General features: G+C 30.7%; 1 pseudogene; it reads right to left on the bottom strand.

Moving 5' to 3' along the window:
• Positions 1-3,086: 3,086 nt before the first annotated feature.
• LOC102624299 (gamma-terpinene synthase, chloroplastic-like) lies at positions 3,087-6,948 on the bottom strand (annotated as a pseudogene).
• Positions 6,949-16,028: the final 9,080 nt, after the last annotated feature.

The raw sequence follows: 16,028 nt of genomic DNA, 5'->3' as shown, positions 1-16,028 counted from the left end.
ACCAACATTAACAATTAATTAATTATCTAATAATCAGATTGTGAATATTACAATTTGCTATGGAAATTTTCCATATTGTTGAGAATAGTTCCTAGACTAATAACAAGAATATAATTGTGTTCTCGAAAATCGGTAGTTCGATTACCACCACCTACTTAGCAAAACTAAAGCTGGTGACAATTCCTCAGAAGAAGAAAAAAAGTAAAAACCCACATCCAATTTCACCAAACATAAGTAAACCCAAAAAAGATTTAAAGAAATTAAGAAAGAAAAATTGTTCACCAAAATAAAATATAATTAAAAGCCTACCATAGAATGTGATATAGCCATAAATTTGTCGATTCTCTAATACTTGGGTTTGCTTGTCTTTGATAGAGGAGTTAAAAATTAACCAAACTCCACTTCGAATGGTTCTTCGAGATTCAAGCCATAACTTTGAAATGCTTTAAGATACAATCTTTCGGCTTAAGGGATTTGGGAGATGAAACGAGTTAGGGTGAATGAGAGATCATTATAGTCAGGGATTTAAGAGATGAGAGGGAAAATTTTGGATGAGAGCGGGAAGATGAAAATTTTGTAGGCGGTTTCCTCATTTTCATCTTAAGAGAAAACGGTGTCGTAGTGCCTTCATAAAATGGGAAATAATAAGAAATTGTAGGATAATAATAATTAACTAATTTTTTATTGAACTGCAAAAAAATTTCTACAATTAACGACAGTTAAAGAACGTTGTTAAAACCTTTTCAGCAACATGTATGTTTGTACGTTGTCAAAAATTACTTCATTTAACAACGGTCTATGCACGCATGTTGCGAAAACATTCTAAAAATTGACAAGAAGTAGAAAATTGTTGTTATATATGTTTCAACAACATGCAATCTTGCAGGTTTGCAAAATGTAATAAAATGTAGATATTTAACAACTTGCTTTTGTTGAACGTTGTGGTTATATATGTTTCAACAACGTGCAATCTTGCACGTTGCAAAATGTAATAAAATGTAGATATTTAACAACTTGCCTTTGTTGAACGTTGTGGTTATATATATTTCAACAACGTGCAATCTTGCACGTTGCAAAATGTAATAAAATGTAGATATTTAACAACTTGCCTTTGTTGAACGTAGTGGTTTTTGTGTTTAACAACGTCTAATTACGCACGTTGTAAAAGTGTTGTTGTCTTATCCTTATTTTCTTGTAGTCTTAATAAAAATTAGTGTAGACATACTATTAAATCATATGGTTTAATAATATATCCGCATTTAAAAAAATGAGGACACCCACACCTAAAAATCTCTCTCTCTCTCTACACACACACAATAATTCCTTCTCTAATGTAGCGTCTATATCTTTTAAAATACAGAATCGCTGCATACATGCAATATATGTAGTATACAATAAATCTGCATTTTAAAATATCTAGCATCCGCACATAACAAATTATTTTCTAGTGGGGATGCTCGCATCTTCTAAAATACTGATTTCGGTGCATACGGCAAATCCGCATTTAAAAAATGCAGGCATCCACATCTAAGGATAATTTTTTTTTTTTTTTCTAGTGCGAGCGCCCTCATTTTTTTCATTCAGACACGTTTTAAACCATGGGGTTTACAGCATAATTTAAGAGAATGTATGTATTAAAAAAGTATGAGGGCTTCTATATATATTCACTGGCGCACCATATCAACATCCTTTGTTATTTAAACAACTGGCCATTCCAACTCTGACATGTGAGAGGTAGCTAAATAGATTTCTAGCTACCAGCCAAACGAACCACGTGTATGCAGATAAATTAAACTACTAATTTGGTCTTAGTCTTAACTTTTACTTAGAGAACATGAGTTGAAATAAATTGAAGGCACGTGTGGTATTTAGAAAAACAACCACCAATCAGGAAGAAAGATTTGGAGAAAATTCGACTAAGGAAGAAAGATTTGGAGATTTAAGAATGATGATTGATCATGTTACCGTCAAGCAGACTGAAGTAAGCTCATGCCTTTTCCTTTCTCAAAAAATTCGGATGATCGAGTTATAATGGGACATTATCTATATAACCTGGTGCAACATACCAACATCTTTTGTTATTTAAATAACTGGGGCATTCCAACTCTGACTTCTTTGATTGCAATTAAGCTTGGGAGACGGCTAGCTAGATTTAGAGCTACCAGCAAAATTAATAATCAAACCTTTGTCATGTTTACGAGGATAAATTAATCTACTAATTTGATCTTGGTCTAAGTTTTTACTTCTTAATTAGGGAACATGAGTTGAAAGAAAATTAGCACGTTTAGTATTTAGAATGATGACCACCCAATCAATAAAGAAAGATTCGGAGAAAATTCACCCAAGGAATAAATAATGATGATTGATCGTTATCGAGTTATATATATATCGTCCAGCAGATTGAACTAAGCTTTTGTCTCTTACATCTCAAAAATTTGAATGCTGGAAGAAACGATTTAGGAAGAATTTTGAAGAAAAAGAATTAGAGGATTTAAGATTTAAGAGCTTATTGGTCCTAAAAAAATTATATTTAGATATTTCTATCAAATGACAAATTCGGTATGCAGACAGTGTGCCCTGAGATATATAATTTAATGAAAATTGCTAAAGGGACTAAAGGTTGATAAAATGCTGATAAATAATGCCTTGTAGTGTTATAGTGTTCGTTAATTGACGATGTTATAGTTCATTTTATTAGTGATTTGTCACTTTTTTAATCCAAATATCTAAATGAAAAATGCTGAAACAATTTTCTACAAAATACTACAAAGATGACAATGAGATAGGAAATTGAAACAACATTTATTTTTAAAAATAAAAAATTTGCAAACAAAAGGATCTCACTATATAACCATACATATCATTTTATTGAATGATCATTAGCTGGAGCATCATCCTGTTTTTCTTTTATTCAGGGCTTAGTTATATATAATTAATTAAACAATGGGATCAACAATTAAAGACAAAACACGAGCTTTAGTAATTTCTTGAACACCGTGTCCGTGACCGTCTCCAAATTGGTACATGCATTGAGACATCCTCGCCAAATTCATAGCAATCCCAACAAAAACGTCGGACACGAAATGTGGGTTTCCAAATCGATCACGGTTCATCTTCATCCATGTCTGAGCAATCAAATCATGTATATGTTCACGAGCCTCTCTCTCTGAAACTCCAGCTTCATGCATGTAACATTGAATTGATTTATAAACATCTCCCCTCTTCAGCTCATCCTAATAATTAATTCAATCAAACTTATTATAAACGACATTAACAATTAACTAATTATCTAATAATCAGATTGTGAGTACTACAATTTGTTATGGAGAATATCCTATATTGCTGAGAATAATTCCTCAACTAATAATAAGAATATAATTGAGTTGTCAGTGGATATGAGACATCTTCCATAACAAATTTAATATTAAAAATGAATTAATCGTACCGATGATGTTCCCAAATCGTCTGCAAGTCGTAGAATTATTGATGACCAACGAATTATGTTGGGATAATCTTTCACGAATTCCAAGCCCTCCTTTGTTATTGGATTTGCAGTATAAGTGTATGCATGGACTAGAATTACAGGTGCTGATATCGAAATCCAAGCATTTTCCATGTATTCTTGGAGCGTCGGTATGTAGCCGTTGTTGTACCACTTGGCCTCCACTAAATATGTTTTGCATATATCTGCCCACTGAAAGTTTTATTTTTATATATCGAATTAATTAATATAATACAAAATAATATCAAATACAAAAGCATAAATTAAATTAATTAAAGGGAAAAAATTTCCAGCGAAATAATTTCCAAGCACCTCAAGAATATTAAAAATATAATTAGCCACCATAAATTTCTAATAATATCTTGACACTACCTCAAATTTTAATTTTATATCAACCAGACACTTTTCTATTAACTTTGTTAGCTATCATTAATAATTTAAGATAAAAGACTAATTTACCCTAAAATGAAAAACACATGGTAAATTGGTAGAGCAAAATAATCTTTTATCTTAGATTATTTTAATAGTGACTAACGGAGATAAGAGAAAAATGATTTGTTTACATAAAATTAGAACTTGAAATGATGTAGAGATAATACTATTAATCATGATAGTTATTTAAGCTTTTTGATATTCTCAAGGTGATTGGAGAATAATCTTCCTTAATCAAAATGAAAGGTTTAATTCACTAGTACCGCTTTCTTAAGATAAGAAATGACCATGCCAACTCCTTGATCCCGAAGAGCATCAAAAGCCATTTCATTTATGGAATTATGGAGAGCATGAAAGCACAACTTCATATAGTCTGGAAGTTGCTCTATTGTAGTAGCGTCCCACCTAACAATGTAATATAGCTAAATTAAAATAAGAGAGATGTATAAATTTATAAATTCATGAGTAATGATCTAGTGGATAATGTGTTCGCTGTATGCTGGGCAATACTATCACATAATTTTATCTAACTACTTCATAATTTTAACAATCTTCATTAGAATCACAAAATCATATCATATGTCCAAGTGTTTATCATATGAGGAGCAGTAGTCCTCACTAGATCATGTTTCATATACAATCATACGGATATAAATGACAATAAATAAAAGTAACCTCTCAACTGCATCCGTGAAAAGTTCAAGTTCGTCCAATGTCCCATAGACATCATAAACATCATCGATTGTTGTTATTAAGGCATTGACCATTGTAGACATCCGTCTACAATATCCAAAATTAGGTTCGAATATCACCCCCACGGTCCAGAAGAAATTCTCCATTATTCTGTCTCTTGCAAAATTCAACCTCTCCCCAAGTCCTGTTTTCTTCCACCACCTGACCACATAATTAATTAGCATGAAATTAATTAAGTTACATAAATGTATGCTCAGTTAGACTTAATCATTCTTGTGTGCGGATCTCCACATTTCCACAAATGCTATAAAGAGGCTGAGAAGAACTCTAATGAGATTATATATCTAAATTCTTACCTTGACGCATATTTGATATCCTCTTGGTGTACTGCTTGTACAATATTAAAGTCAAGTTTAGCAAGATCGAGCAAGATAGGGTTCGTGTTTGGTCCACTTTGGTATACATCGATGAACCACCTTGCCTCCAATCTTCGCGTCCTCCAATGTAGTGGAAGTTCCAAAGCATGATTCACTAATGTACAAAGATATTCATTGTGGTGTTTATTATTATCATGCTTGGCTGCCCATTCTTTGAGATATGCGGTGGTGAAACTTATAGTGTCACGAAAGATACTGCTTTCTCCTTCTACCAGGAGATATGCAGCTTCATACAGAGCTAACATTCCTTTGCAATCATCACCGTGGCTTGATGACTTAAAGCTCCCCTTCTCATCCATGAAACATGAAAAAGTTTCTACAAGTACATGTGCATGTGCATGCATGCGTTTCAATCATTCATATAATTAGTTTATCGGTGTTTCTATCATTTTTTTTCTCTTTTTGTCTAAATATCATTGCAAAAAAATGCACGAGTGCGTACCTTTTACGGGCGTATCATAACCATATTGCCTTAGGATTCTAAATTTGAGTGCTACGGTGTATAAGCTTTTTTCGGTATTCTTGTTGCATATCCTTTCTAAAGTTCTTTTTATTTCATCCTCAAAGTGATAAGAAACTCCAAGTCTGTGCAGATTATCAATGAGCTCAAGTTGATGTAAAGGATCCAAATCCACCACTTTATCACCCCCCTGTAGCATCGCCCTTACTTGCTCCTTCAGCTTTTCCAATTGTCTGGCATACGATTCTCCCTACATGGCAAATCAAATCAAATGTTGAAGTGAGTGCTTGATAAGGATGCAATGTGTTTGTTAAAATGTCTTAGAGAAGCTTGCAGCACTGGCAAGCATAATGAGCTGGAGATAAAGTGGCAGTGAGCTGGAGTTATCAAGCTGACATGGAGCATGAATCAGCATTGTCTCAAGAACAATCCAAGAGTTAGTTAGGGAGAAAGTAAAAGCAAAGGAAGAAAAGGTCGAGTGGCCAGAACCTTGCCCTCACAGTGTGGGTGCAGCAGTTCGAACTTCCGCAACGCATGTACGAGCTTATTTCCTTCCTTAATTATGGTATTTGATGCGTCGAGCTTATTTCCTTCTTTAATTATAGTATTTAATTAAGTGAACGCAATATTCTCCCTAATAATTAATGTAAACTAGTCCCAGTAATTGTCTGATTATAAATATCAGTTGTAATTTTATATAATATAATTTATAATCTGAACATTAATCTCATATAATAATATAAAAAAAAAAAGCAGAGGAAGAAGACAATGATTATGTGATATATGTATAGTACAATAGCAGTAGCCGTTAGATCAATTGGCTTATAGCCATTAGATTAAATGACAGCTGTAACTAGAACAACATAATCTTGCTACTCAAGCTATGCACTAATGCATATATACAGAAAAGAAAATGACTGAAGTAGGTGTGCTGTGTTCAATCAATGATTCCTCTTGCATCTGTCATCTAAATTTAAAGTAGTTAGAAATTCTAACTTCAAGTAACATGTTACTTAATTAACCACGTATATATTGAAGCTAACTAGAGACAATTAAACTAGTTAATTAATTACTTACGTTATATTTACTGTCAAGTGATTGAATATAATCAAAACTCCAAATGGTTGGCCCGTAATCGGCAGATCGCCTAATAAAGCTTTGATCGGCAGGCTTAATAGTAGTGGTGGATGCAGCCATGCGATATTGGACTCGAGTAATAAGAGGAACAGGGCCATTAACGTTGCTTGATAATCTAAAGGATAATCTGGTGAAATTGCATGTTGCAGGTAGTGGAGAGAGCAGATTAAGAGCCATAATTTAGAATATAATTTCAAGGATTTGTATATATGACACTTATATTACATGGGATTCTAGTCCTTCATGGCTATATTTATACACGACCAGGGAGAGAATCCAGAACACTGTGTTTGATGGGATATTAATTTGTGTAGTACTGTTACAAATTTGATTCCCTGCAAAATTATTCCAAAAGAAAATATAGATGAAAATGAAACATGACGTGACTCACATACCTGTCACTACAACAAAATTGGCTTTCCGTGGCACATCATCTACGGTATAATTTAATTAATTGCTGTTGTAAGTGGTCAAAAACGGCATCTCTATTATAAACATTGTTATCATCAGGATGAGAGATAGTAACATGGCATATACTAAAAACATGTGATAGATAACTTTAGTTTATTGTTAGATAATATAATTTTGAAATGCTGTTATAACACTTTTTGAAAGCATGATTTACATGCCATTAATATTAGATTTTTTTTTTTGCAACAATATTTATTTATTTATTTATTTCCTTTTCCAGAAAAATACGATACATATAAATAAACAAATAAAATCTCTTGTATATCTCAAGAGATCCTATCAGTTGAATTGAACCAAACCGACAGTAACATAATTGACAGGTAATAATACCTCACTTTATTCAATCAAGCATAACACAAAAAGATATATAACATCGTAATTAAACAGTATGGTTAGGGTTTCTCCTGTATTTAGGGATTGTTGTGTATTCAGTGAATCAAATCAAAAGGATGAAACGGCAGTGCTAACTTGCGTTTTGTGAAGCTCAGTCACCTCAGCTAAACGACGCACAAAACTGCGTTTAGATAAGTAAATGAATTACTTATTGCAACGACATGAAGCCCTACCGTTTTGGAGTTAATGAAGCACAAGCTGAGCACGTGCGATCTAAAGGTTGTTAAAGAACCGTTATTGCACATGGTCCTCACGTGTGTTTCTGGAAAAGCCTCTTGAGTGGTTTATAAGCTGACATACGCAGCTGAAAACAGAGAGAGTGTTGAGAGACTGAGAGCATTGTAACAAGAGAAAGAAAGCTTGAAGAACCAGGGGTTTTCTTGTTCTTTATTGAGTGCTTGTTAATCTCTGTAATCAAGACTTGAGCCATATCAATAAAGCTGATAAGTTTGTTCCCCCATGGATGTAAGTCAATGCAGATTGACTGAACCACGTTAGCTAGCTGTGTTCTGTGATTTCTTGTTTTCAGTTCGTTTCTTTGTTTGTTTCTACACTCAATCTTAGTCTTAGTTAATTGATCATTAATTCATTAGCTTTCTGGTTGTCTTTGTGAGGCATCTTGTTGATTCTATTCCAAGATCCTTGGGGGAGTATTCTGTAAAGCTTCTGTTATCAGCTTATCAGAATCTTCAGGGATAATAAGAAGATCAAGATTGTCATTCACATTGTCATCGTTAGCAATACTGACAAGAGGAAATAGTAGGACGATCCCCTTCGACCTACCACTACTACAAAAATGTAAAACAATGACCCATATGTTATGACGGTTGTTTAGAAGAACCGTCATTAAAAATATTTAATGACGGTTATCATATGAACAGTCATAATATATACCACTTATAATGACGGTTATGTAATAAATCCGTCATTAAATATCAAATAAAATTTACACTTAATTTTAATGACGGTTCATTTATAAAAACCGTCATTAAAAGTCACTATTTTTAATGACGGTTCTTATATACAACGGTCATTATATGTGTAGTTAAAAATAATATTACTTTTAATGACGGTTTTTTAATAACCGTCATTAAAAATAATAATTTTTAATGACAATTTTTACATGGAACGGTCATTATATGTGTAATTAAAATAGTACTATCTTTAATGACGGTTTTTAAAAAACCGTCATTAAAAATAAATTATTTTTAATGACGGTTCTTAACAAAACCGTCATTGAAAATCATAATTTTTAATGACCGTTATAATATATTACGGTCATTATATATATAATTAAAATACTTTTAATTTTAATGACGGTTCTTTAAGAACCGTCATTAAAAATTGACATTTTTAATGACAGTTGCATAAAACAACCGTCATCGTATATATTGATATAGTTATAAAAAAAAAATTGGCCTTATACTAAACACCAAATCCCTAAAATTACAAATAATTTGTAAACATTAAAAGCAATTCCGCACACACGTTGCCCCTTTCTGTCAACAGCACGCACGCCGCCGGCGCACTTAGCCCATGCAGCAGTAGCCAAGCACAGTAGCAACAGGCCACCAGCAGTCACTCTCTCTCTCACGCACACACAACAGCAAGCCAACACCAACAGCCCCTCTTTCTCATGCTCACTCTCTACTATGACAAAGTCAACACTATAGCCCTCTTACGTACTCAAGAAAACTCTAACCCATATCCAAACCCTCGCCGTCGAAGAAAACCCAATCCTTAATGGCATGAAATTAAAGCCTCCACCGTCAATCACCATCGAACCAAATAAACCCTAGCTTTACTATCACTCTTCGTTTGACTCGCTAAAGAAAGCACTCTATTAGGTGAGTCTCTGTTGTTTGATAATATATCTGCACTCTTTGTTGGCCGAAGCTTTTAGACAATTGCTTTGATTCCATTGCTTCGATTGGTTAGTTCTCTGTGATTAATTAGTTAGTTACTTACTCTTAATTTCATATTTTCATCTCTAACAGTGAATTTGGGAGTTGATTTATCTGTCGGATTTGTAATTTTTGCTACGGATCAAAAACATCTTGAAGGTGTTTTCATATCTAACAACTTGAACTATCATTTATTTTGTCCTGTTAATGTTCAATTTTTTTTCTTTTTTATTAGTATGACAATTAGTCGAATGTGCTTACACATAAAACAATCTTTTAACTTGGCGTTGGAATGTTTGTTTTGAGTTGTGTCCCCTTAACCAGTGACCATACAAAAGTTCCCCTTGATAAAGTGTTTAGCCCTATTAATGCCATAAAGTCTTGCTCTCAATTTTTCTGATTATGCCTATGGATTGATTACCTATTTCATTTACAAATTCAGTTGGCAAATGTACAATGCCTGCATGACATTCACATTTGGGTTTATAATGGCAGTCATTATGAGGAAGAAGGTTAGAATAACATCAGGGGAAACATCTGGGAGAAGGTATGTACTGTCAAACTCTTTGTTGGAATCATCACGAAATTTATATTGGATCATGGCTGTTCTATGTGATGCATTTTGGATTTGCTCTTGCTAGACAAGCAAAAACCTGTAAAATGTATTTTTTTTCCCATTTTAGATCTACTATCTAGTATCTTGTAGGTTTAATCTAAAATAGAAACCATTTAGGATACTGGACACAATTCTAATGAAGAGAAAAGATGTTAGACTTTAGTATTCAACCTTTTTTTTGGCCATATTTCTAGACCCCAAGTTTATGTCATGATAATTGTGTGATTGATAAGATATTTTGGTTTTGGACTTTATCTCAAGGATTTAGAGTTCGATTATATTTGGAAGTGGAATAATGCATTCATTTACATATGATGTTTGATGAAGTTCCCATAAAATTAATTCAATTATATATGTTTATGGTTCTAAGGAAGAAGGGCAAAAATTTTATCAGTGGGTTGATTTCACAAGTTCAAGTCAGTAAAGCAAAGAAATTATTTTTATGCACTTTAACTTTCCTCCATTTAAGGTAAAAAAATTATTGAAGCTTTTGGAAGTGAATTGTTCATTTTGTTTGTGCGCATATGTAGATGGATTTACTTTTGGCTGCTTAACCCTTTATCACTTATATTTTTTCAGTTTAAATTGCAGTATTTTGCTACTGTGCAACAGCACAAGAGGTTGTTTTATTGCTGTTTCTGTAAAAACACAGCACTAGGAAGCATCCAGGTAATGTTTCGCTGCTGTTATACAGTAAAAACAACACCTGAAAGTTTCTAGGTGCTATTTTTACTGTTGTTTACGCAGAAACACAGCACCTAAAACTGTTCCTAGGTTATGTTTAGCTACTATTATGCAGCAAAAACAGCACCTGGAAACTTCCAAGTGCTGTTTTTACCGCATTTTATGCAGAAACAAAGCACCTGGAAGCATTCAAGGGCTGCTTTACTGTTGTTTTGTATTTAAAATTGCACTTAGAAATTTTGGGTGCTATTTCGCTGAAATTTTGAGACGTAGTATTCTAAACCTCAGGCCTTAATTTTTTTATTTCCAAGTGTATAATAGGTAGGTACTGGATCTCTTATGGATGATGTAGTTAATGGTTTTTTATTGTCTCTATTTTGGCGAATGTGTTGTCATTTATTATCTGAACACATGGTTGATTAACTTACTTGAGGTAAGTCTATTAATTAATAGTGATATGGTACTTTAAAGTCTTGTTTTACAACTTAAGTCACTAAAATGATTTAATATTTATGATTTATAATATATGAATATATCTTAATTCCTCTTTATTCTTTGTAAGAATGATGTAGATTGCTGAAGCTGGTGAGATTCATTTGCAATTGAAGACTTGATGAGAAATTAGATGTACTCACAAATGCCAATCTTGTTGGTTGCTAGTGTTGGAGATTTTTGTAGAAGTTTAATGATTGTTGGAGACTTTTGTAGAGCTATCTCTTTGTATATGAAACATTTGCATCATTTTGTATATGAAACATTTGTGAAAAATAATTGTAAAGAATTTAATATGAAATTAGAATTAAAATAGGGGCGTGAAATAGCCTGAAATTTGCCAAATTTATTTTTTTAATAATAAATAATAAAGATGACGGTTATTTCAAAAGAACCGTCATCAAATATAGTGTTCTACAACAAAGATGACGGTTTTAAAACCGTCATCTTATGTCGTTTAAAACCGTCATAAAAGACCAATTTTGTAGTAGTGTACTGTTATTACCTGCGCAGCTAGTTTCCATAATCTTCAAATCAGAAGAGATATCCACTTCCGGAATCAAAATTACAAAGTAATGAAGTTACTTTTGCGAGTTCTTGATTCTATGCCATTAATAATAGATTTTATATGGCATATTTCATATTCCATTAAATCAAAATCCTAAAAACTATTGAATTTAATAATTTTCTGTGTTTACTCTCAATTAGATGATATCACTCTCTTTGCAAGTTAATCTCTAACGATAGAAAATTCGTTGCTTTTCTATTTCACTCATTCCTAAAAAATCTCGTCTTTCCTCTTCAATTCTTATGGGTTCCTTTGTCAAACTCGGGCTTCTTTCTCTCTACCCTAATATGCTATCTACTTCAATCAATAACATACTTTTGTTTAATCAATCATCAATTTGCTTTAAATTTATTTATCAAATCCTCGTGGTATTATTCCTCCAAAATCCTTTACTTTGAGAACCACAATAGACAGTTAATTTATTTTAAGGAAATTATTATTGCACCACCTTTATTTTGACTTATGTTCATCCAACCACTACAAAATTCTAACATGTACTTTGCACCACCTTTCTTTTCACATTTGTATCAATTAGCCACTTTTGCATTAACACTATTAAATAATTTTAATAAAATGACAATTTTACCCCCAAATAAATTAAAAGACCATTTTATTTTATAAAAACTTTAAAAAATAAAAACTATAATGATAAAAATATCCCTAAATTTAATAAAAATAAATCCCAAAATTAGAATTTTTATTTTTAATAAAAATTATTTTAATATAAAATTATAATTATAAAAATAATTGCAAAATTTTGGGATTTAATAAAAATCCCCTAAATTATTAAAATTTTAGGATTTATTCTTTTAAGAAATAAATTCAGTTATTTTAATAAAATTTTACAAAATTATAAATTTTTAATAAATAAATTCATTTATTTTTATTAAAATTTTGTAAAATTATAATTTTTAATAAAAATAATTATTAAAATTTTGTAAAATCTAAATTTAGTAAAAATCAGTTGAGCATCTATATTTGGGATTTATTTTTTATTAAATTTAGGGATATTTTTATGATTATAATTTTTAATTTTAAAAGTTTTTATAAGATAAAATAGTCTTTTAATTTATTTTGGGGGTAAAATTGTTATTTTATTAAAATTATTTAACAATGTTAATGTAAAAGTGGCTAGTTGATACAAATGTGAAAGGAAATGTGGTGCAAAATACATGTTAAAATTTTGTAGTGGTTGGATAAACATAAGGTAAAATAAAGGTGGTGCAATGATAATTTCCCTTATTTTAATTTCATTTGACGAAGAGCGCAGAGGGTAAATCAATCAATTTAACCTTTTTTTTGGGTTAAACCCTATATTTTTATTATTTTACCATTAAGAATATTATGTCTAATTGGTTTTTTCAGCATTTTAGCTTTACAATTTTTTTTTTGTTTTCTATTATTATATAGTACATATATGGCTAAAGAACAATCAACAAGAAGAATAGTTGAGTGACTGGTGTCGTCAAGTGTCAACTATGAATTAATTGATGAAATGAAATCTCGAAAAAGGTACCATTTTGCAATATGTACTTAGAATTGGTACAAGTTTTTACAAAAAAATTTAGTTGAAGGTTATATTATTATCATGTATTAGTCAAATTATTATTTTTAGTATGTAAAGGTTTTATTTAATGTTGTTGCGAGTCTTTGGAAAGAAAAGAATTAATCTTTTTTCAAAGAAAGAGGAACAATAATATATATTTCTAGGATAGCGAACTTCAAGTTTTTGTAAATATTATTTTTAAATGTAATAACTTCATTAATATCTTTTTTCCTGTATTGACTCAAACAAGTTAAAATAAAAAGTATTGCGAAATTGTTTATTAAGAATTCATTGTATAATTCTTTTTTGTTTTTTTTTTATCAAACTAAATGATGATGAATGAGATTATGTGTTGTGTAAACGTATGTACTTTATAATTATATATATGTGAAGGTAAGGAAAAAAATAATTAATTGAGAATATATCGCTTCATGAAAAAAAAAAAAGAAAAGTCAGTTTCACACTACATTTCCAAAGTAATTGTAAAGTTTAGTATAACGGAAAGATATAAATGTTGTTAACGTAATTAATAACGACATGTTTTTCTTTCCTTATATCGTTCTTAATGGCAACATCAACGACAATAAAATTATGCCATTGAAAGTATATTACTTTCTACGGCTTATGAATCAACGGCGTACTAGTTTATGCCATCTTAACCATATAATGGCATATTCTAAAGGCCATTAAAAGTCTTTTATGTTGTAGTGTGTTTTTGAGGAATTCACTTTGTTGCTAAATAATTAAGTCATACAAAATTGAAAAATCCAATCCACCCCGTAGGGAGTAATATTGTAGACAAGTGATTCATTTATTTTCAAACTCATAAGTTCAGTATCTATAATATATTATAGGATACATTAGAGTTATCATGTCAACTTTACAACAATCAAATGATGCGATGACATGTATATATTTTTTTTAAAAAATCATGTAAATAGTGATTATATTAAATTTAATTACACAAATCATACACACGTTAGTTGGTTGTATTATTTTTGATATATTATAAAATTCCTCTATACTATATTGCATTTGGTGGGAGTTTGCTCTCCCACGTGTCAAGCTCTCATGAAAAGAGCAGACTTTCGATCTCACAATTCTTCTCCTATCTTTAAACAACATTTGATTGCTGTATTTCGTAACCAGAGAAACATGATGGAATATTGGACGAAAGAGATAATGTGAAACGAACAGGTAGAGAAGGATTTATCAAAAAGTAAAAAAAAAAATTGATGATATACAAGAGAAGGAAAGTGAGAAAAATAATGTGGCATAATTTAAATAACTGAAGCAATCCAACTTTGACTTCTTTGATTAAAATTAAGCTTTTGGAAGCTGCCTAGATAGACTTCTAGCTACCAGCAAAATTAATCACGTGTACGCAGAAAAAATTAAACTACTAATTTGGTTGTGGTCTTAACTTTTACTTGAGAACATGAGTTGAAAGAAAATTAAGGTACGTGAGGTATTTAGCAAATGACAATCAAATCAGCAAAGAAAGATTAAGAAAAAATTTGACGAAGGAATAAATATTTAGAGATTTAAGAATGATGATTGATCGAGTTATCATCAAACAGACTGAGTTAAGCTTATGCCTTTTCCCTTCTCAACAAATTCGAATGATAGAAGAAACGATAGGATTAGGTCTTGCGGCATAGGTTTCGGTATTTAGACACCAAGGCAGTCTCAATACGATTGTTCAGGAAGAATTTTGAAGGACAAAGAGGAATTTAAGATTTAGAGTATATTGGTCTTTAATAAATATATATATATAGAGAGAGAGAGAGAGAGAGAGAGTTATTCCAATAAACTATTCCGGACTATATTAAAGTTAGGAATAAAGTAAAAAATAAAATAATACAAATTATATTAAAGCATCAATAATGTTTCAATTGCGTACCATTATATTTAATCAATAGTACACAATATTTGCATAAATAATATAAATAATTTAAAGATAATTGTAACAGGCTCGCTAAGGATTTAAGGGAGTAGAGAAATGTTTTAAAATAATTGTGATCACCCTTATAGTTTGAAACAATTTTACTTAAATAGTGTGTTTTATTTAAAAAATCACATTTCACCCTCCTCTTAATTTGTAATGTGATAAATTTTTTTAACATAAATGTTTCAAAATCTATTACTATTAAATATATAAGATATAATAGCTAACAGATTATCTAACAAAAATCAAGTAAATAAATTGCAATTATAAATTTTATATATGGTGTAATGCCAATAAAAGATAGAACTAAATACATATATTTAAGTGAAAGTCATAAATTGTATCAATGAACTCATGGGTGAGAACCTAAAAAGTACTTGACTACTCATGTTTTAATAAAATTTGATAACACATATGAAAATACCCGTTATTTTATATACAATTAACGAACATTGTATAATTGATAACAAAATATATATTATTTTTAACACATATTTAGCATATCTATTCCATAAAATTATGGTTTATGTTGCAAACTTACAATTAATATTCTTGCATGGTAGAAAATTATCCAAACCTTATAAATTCTAAGTTTCACAAGCTTATATATTTTCATTTTATTTTCAAATTTCACTTGGTTAATTTCATAAAAGCTAAATCTTACATATATTCCTAATTAGTTTTAATTTATGAATCACCTAAGATTATTTTACTTATATCCTTTTATTGCAATTATAAATTTTAC

Source organism: Citrus sinensis, chromosome 8 (assembly GCF_022201045.2).
Source record: "Citrus sinensis cultivar Valencia sweet orange chromosome 8, DVS_A1.0, whole genome shotgun sequence".
NCBI lineage: Eukaryota > Viridiplantae > Streptophyta > Magnoliopsida > Sapindales > Rutaceae > Citrus > Citrus sinensis.
Note: the sequence above shows the minus strand (reverse complement) of the source record. Positions and strands in the feature narration are given on the sequence as shown.